Source organism: Oncorhynchus gorbuscha, linkage group LG16, assembly GCF_021184085.1.
Source record: "Oncorhynchus gorbuscha isolate QuinsamMale2020 ecotype Even-year linkage group LG16, OgorEven_v1.0, whole genome shotgun sequence".
In the NCBI taxonomy this organism is placed as follows: domain Eukaryota; kingdom Metazoa; phylum Chordata; class Actinopteri; order Salmoniformes; family Salmonidae; genus Oncorhynchus; species Oncorhynchus gorbuscha.
Genome location: NC_060188.1, coordinates 82,660,758 through 82,667,521, shown reverse-complemented (window position 1 = coordinate 82,667,521; position 6,764 = coordinate 82,660,758).

The window sequence follows — 6,764 nt, the reverse complement described above, 5'->3', positions numbered from 1 at the left end:
TTATGATGTGTTGTGTTGTGATGGGGATGTTCTCAAATGAATGAAGTTGCACAATTGTAATCAGTAGCCGTGAGGAGAGTTTATTCATCTTCTAATTAGACTAAGACATGTATCAGAGCTTAGGCTGGTCCAGGAGAGGGAAGGCAACTCCAAACCCCAAATTACAGCCTCCACATTGGGCTTTACTCCGTCATTAGACTCAGCTCTAAAGCCAAAGGCTTAATAATCCTCCCACATCCTATGGGATTGTGGGTATTTGTCTTGAAACATATGAGCCCATTTGTTTCTAGAATGATCTTCTAAGACAGTCCAGGTAAGAATAGAAGTTGACTACTTGAGTTAAGCCCCTAGGTGCTATGGTGAGGAGGATCTCATCCATCTTTTACTCTGTCTGTTTAGGTTCCAAGTTTTTCCAGGTCGTACCAGTCGAAAGTATGAATTATACAAAGCTTAATTTTTTTGAGGGTCAAAAGAAGACTGGAAAATATATTCTCAGCCAATGTATGTAAATTAGGATTTTAAAATGTAATGCATTCGGTATTACTGATGCATATTTATTCCATCTTTAGCTGTAATTTTAGGAGCATGTTTAAGAAAAAGGCTAGTGTAACCCGAGAATAAACCTACCTAACCTGAGGCAGGTCTACTCTTAGCCAAGGATAGGACACATTCCAGACAGATAATTTATCCTTTATATGTAGGTGACCTGACCAGGAAAAACTGGTTTTAGTTGTAGCCTAGAGTTTTTCCTGCACTGATTACATGGTCCAGAAACTTGTCTGGTCCTACATGGTTGCTTTATGTCCTGTAAGAGACCAATAGGACTCAGTTTAGATCATTAGTATGCTGTCATACCCACACCTTTTCCATTTGCTTGGCCATAAAGTCTATCTACCAATCAATGAAGTTGTCTGTGAAATCACTCAAAATGTTCTCCACTGTGGACAAGTGGAGAAATTATACTTTTCCTGGAAGCGTAATTATTGCACAAGGTGTACCTACCAAGGTATTCTCAAAACAACTACAGTACATGTGAGGGGAAATGTATAATTTCATAAACAACACAGCCTTTTAGTGCCCACTGAAATTCTCAGTAAGGATTGTCCAAGACTAGCTAATGGAGGCCCCCTCAGTGGTAAGAGGACCCAGGTAATGCTCTTACCAGATGGACACATCCAGTCAGTCAGCCCACAGACTAGCCAGCAGCTGTTCCACTAACTTCACACAGGCACCATTCAGCACGTACATCACCTTCCACCACCCTCGACCCCCTCACCCTCTCTCTCTCTCGTGCTCTCTTTCTCTCTCTCTCTCTCTCTCTCTCTCTCTCTCTCTCTCTCTCTCTCTCTCTGTCTTCCTACCATCTTGTTGTCTTTCTGTGTATTTCTCTCTCTTGGCCATCTCTCTCTCTCAATTTCAATTTAAGTTACTTTATTGGCATGGGAAACATATGTTTGCATTGCCAAAGAAAGAGAAATAGATAATGAACAAAAGCGAAACAAACAATAAAAAAAGACGAGTAAACATTACACTCACAAAAGTTGCAAAAGAATAAAGACATTTCAAATGTAGTATTATGTCAAAATACAGTGTTGTAACGATGTGCAAATAGTTAAAGTATAAAAAAGAAAACAATAAACATAAATATGGGTTGTATTTACAATGGTGTTGGGTCTTCACTGGTTGCCCTTTTCTTGTGGCAACAGGTCACAAATATTGCTGCTGTGATGGCTCACTGTGGTATTTCACCCAGTAGATACGGGAGTTTATCAAAATGTGTTTTCGAATTCTTTGTGGGTCTGTGTAATTTGAGGGTAATACATGTCTCTAATATGGTCATACATTGGGCAGGAGGTTAGGAAGTGTAGCTCAGTTTCCACCTCATTTTGTGGGTGGTGTGCACATAGCCTGTCTTATCTTGAGAGGCAGGTCTGCCTATGGCGGCCTTTTTCAATAGCAAGGCTATGCTCACTGAGTCTATACATAGCCAAAGCTTTCCTTAAGTTTGGGTCAATCACAGTGGTCAGGTATTTCGTCACTGTGTACTCTCTGTTTAGGGCCAAATAGCATTCTAGTTTATTCTGTTTTTTGTTAATTCTTTCCAATGTGTAATTATCTTTTTGGGGGGTCTGTTTGTGTTTGAGAACAGAGCCCCAGGACCAGCCTGCTTAGGGGACTCTTCTCCAGGTACATCTCTCTGTAGGTGATGGCTTTGTTATGGAAGGTTTGGGAATCGCTTCCTTTTAGGTGGTTGTAGAATTTAACGGCTCTTTTCTGGATTTTGATTATTAACGGGTATCGACCTAATTCTGCTCTGCATGCATTATTTGGTGTTTTACGTTGTACACGGAGGATATTCTTTGCAGAAATCTGCAGGCAGAGTTTCAATTTGGGGTTTGTCGCTTTTTGTGAAATCTTTGTTGGTGATCGGCACCCAGACCTCATAACCATAAAGGGAAATGGGTTCTATAAATGATTCAAGTATTTTTTAGCCAGATCCTAATTGGTATGTCAAATGTTATGTTCCTTTTGATGGCATAGAAGGCCCTTCTTGCCTTGTCTCTCAGATCGTTCACAGCTTTGTGGTAGTTACCTGTGGCGCTGATGTTTAGGCTTTGGTGTGTATAGTTTGTGTGCAATTGTATTTGTGGTCCTGGCAACTGGACCTTTTTTGGAACACCATTTTATTTTTGTCTTACTGAGATATACTGGCAGGGCCCAGGTCAGACAGAATCTGTGCAGAAGATCTAGGTGCTGCTGTAGACCCTCCTTGGTTGAGGACAGAAGCACCAGATCATCAGCAAATAGTAGACATTTGACTTGGGATTTCTGTTGTTTTGAATTTGGCGCCCTGCAATTTTGTATGGTTTGGCCTCCACAGTAAGTGTGAGCAGAGCCTGTTAAGCATCTGATAGATGCTTGGCATAGATTAAAGCTAGAATCCTTAATTGAAACAATAACAAAGCGCACACCAAACCTCTGTTTGGGTAAAAGGCTGAGGAATCGGCCTGGAGAAATGTAGCCACTCTCAAATTCATAGCGAGAGCCATGGATGCAAGGACTGGTCATACATGATATCAAAATGATAGTTTCAACCAATGTTTTATACCGTCTTTGTTTACATTTATGTTGTTTACAAATATTTGTGTAAAAACAGCTTATTTTTTGGGTTCTAGTGGTGTACGACAGTTGAACTAAGCTCACAATGCATTTATAAGTTATATTCCTCAATAATTAATGGGTAAATATTTTTTATTTATAAATCCAAAAAGTTATGTAGCAATTAAGGATTCTAGCTTTAAGGCCTACGTCAAAGAATTGTATTTGGCCCAAGATGTGAGGACAAAACACACCTTTGCTTATCTGCCATGACTTGCTTACAGTACTGTACATTATCTTAGAGTGTATGTGTGTTTTAGTGTGTGTGCGTGCATTCATTTGTGTGCGTCTCCATCCCATCTTTCATTCTAAGCCTATGATGAATAATGCCCCATTGAGCCAAGCATGTCTGGGCTGGATGGGTTGAGTCCACCAATGAATTCAAATGGGAAATGGCACAGTAGTACACTGTAGTCCTTGTCAGTCCACAGGGCATATGACTGACTACTGCTGGGAAGAGAGTGGAAATAGGAGGAGAGAGGAAACGCCACATGGAAACTATTATGACGTTGGTTTCACAATCTGGCTCTGAGACACACACACACACACACACACACACACACACACACACACACACACACACACACACACACACACACACACACACACACACACACACACACACACACACACACACACACACACACACACACACACACACACACACACACACACACACACACACACACACACACACACACACACACACACACACACACACACACACACACCATTTTGACACTGGTTAATTGGTCCACAATCTGGCAAAACTGTCTTCATGTGTTTGGTTACATGTCGGGGGAAATCCACACACCAGAACAGCCCAGTAGCAACACAAAGGAATCTCTTTCATCCTTATGTACACCTTGGTGGGCTGACTGGGAACAGTCAAAAGTGTGGGGGAAGGTTGGTGTTGATGTGAGTTAGAGAGTCATAATGGTGTGTTGTCATGACATCCACCAGTGTGCTGAAGGCTGGTATCACTGAGGTGTTGGTTGTCTCCCTGGGTAGACCATATTCAGTTTGACATATCATTCAGGATTCAGGACAGTGTTTTATAGTGTGTGTAGTAGGGGTTCTATTGTGTGTTGGGGTGGAATTAGGTTGGACATGATGTTGTTCCCATAGACTTCACAAACTTAAATGATTTGAATTCAAGGATTTTACTAGAATCTAGGATTCCCAGAAGTACTTTCTCCCCCAATGTGAAGTTGATAGATAGTGTGTGAAGCCATGCGTGGGAGTGAGGACGGTTGCATATCAGACAGTGTGTTATTGTGCTTTGGCCGCTTGTGTAGTATGAGTGTGTGATGGTGCTATGAAGTATATCGTTCCTTATGATAAATTATTATGTATATTGATATTTATGATACATTATTATGTATATTGATATTTATGATAAATGATGAGGTATATTGTTCCTTATGATAAATGATGAGGTATATTTCAGCTATAAGGCCCGAGGAGGTGTGGTTATGGCCAATATCCCAATGCTAAGGGCTGTTCTTATGTGGGACGTAACGTGGAGTACCTGGATACAACCTTTCGCCATGGTATATTGGTTATATACCACAAATCCCTGAGGTGCCCTATTGCTATTATGAACTGGTTACCAACGTAATTAGCACAGTAAAAGTAATGTTTTGTCATACCCATTGTATACTGTTTGATATATCATGGCTTTTAGCTAATCAGAATTCAAGGATCAAACCTCCCGGTTTATAATGTTACTAATAATAAATTATGAGGTATATTGTTCCTTATGATAAATGATGAGGTACATTGTTCCTTATGATAAATGATGAGGTACATTGTTCCTTATGATAAATGATGAGGTATATTGTTCCTTATAATAAATAATGAGGCATATTGTTTCTCTTGATAAATGATGAGGTAAATTGTTCATTACAATAAATGGATCACGGAGAGGAAAAGTGAAGGAACCCGGGGTTGGAACCGGTTCAGGGAACAGAACCGGAAACCGGAAGATTAATACTTTTTTTCAGGGAAGAAAAATGGAACCTGGAACAAAACTGTTCCTGGAAAATAACTATTATTTTAAAGCATGGGAACAGCTTAATAACGTTATTTTAAGTTCCAGGCATTTGTTTTTAGTTCCACAACAAAGCACCTATGCAAAGCCCTTACTCTGTCACTCACAAACTTTTTCCAGTGTCTGCCTGTAAGCTGAAAATCTTTACCCGTGTGTGCTTAGGCTACCTGCCCCTCCCCCTCTGAAGCATAGCCTACTGTACTGACGTTACAAGCATGATTCAGAAGATAGGGAGAGACATTTTGAATTAGATAGAGATGAATGAATAAAAAATTCAGTGCTATTATCACGTTTGACATTGGATTTATTAACTAAGACGTGTTTTTAATTCTGGTGCTGCTTTGCAAAAAATGGTGGTTCTGTACAGAATGAAACGATTGGGGACATGCAATTCCTTGAGCGGAGCTTGGTGTAATCTGGTCACCTTGTTTGAATGTTAAGTCATGGTTATGACATGCCAATTTAAATGCATTCCTTCGTTGGGCCCAGGCCGTATGAAACCGGAGTCTCTATTTCCTGTTTGGCAGGAAAGAGAGGCCGAAAGATAATGCCTTTTACAGAGAGACAGACGTCCCACTCTTTCTGAAGCGGAGGTTCAGGAAATGAATGAATTTCTTCCAGGGAGGGTGGTGGGGTGGTTAGGGAGGGGGGTGGTTAGTGGGTTCTCTGTACCACCTTGTTGTGTGAACTGGTTTTGGGTGAGAGGGAGACAGAGGGGTACAGGGTGGATCACTGTAGAAGACGACAGGTAGCCTAGGGGTTAAGAACGATGGGCTCCTTAACGACAGATCCCTGGTTCGAATCACCAAGCCCATTAGGTGAAAAATATGTTGATGTGTACTTGAGCAAGGCACTTATCCCAATTGCTCCTGTAAATCACTCTGGATAAGAGCATCTGATAAATGACACAAATGTAAACATAAGAATCTGCATAGACCTCCCCTTCAAATCCACTGAACTGTTTCTATAACATTACTTAACCTAAATTGACCAATTACAATCAACCTAGCGTGCAGTACAGAACACAAGGCATGCTGTGTGTAAACATATGTGTGCGGCCATGTCTGTCTGTTTGAGAATGGAAACCAGGTGTTTTTGTGCTCTTCCAACAACAGTATGTACAATAGCAGTTGCACTGTCAGCTAGCAGTGTGACCCCAGCAGGAGCCTTCACATCAAACACCCTGCTGATGGATGAGAAACCTATTTAGTTGGGCCAGGGCTCAGAACAAATGGGAGCAATTTACCCCAGGCAGTAAAATAGCACTCCTGGCCCGGCCCAGCCAAGTCCCGTTATTTTATATGAGATGTTAAATGGGGTAAGGGAGCATGCGTTACACATGGTCAGTGTTCGGTTCATGGGAAAGCTGCAAGTGTAAAAGTCTTGACTGATTTCATGTCAGCACATGTAAAAATAATAAAAAATATATAAAAGGTTTAAGGTCTGAAGGGAAGTCAGGAGGACTGAGACAATAAAAGAGTTAAGGTCTGAAGGTAAGTCAGGAGGACTGAGACAATAAAAGAGTTAAGGTCTGAAGGGAAGTCAGGAGGAC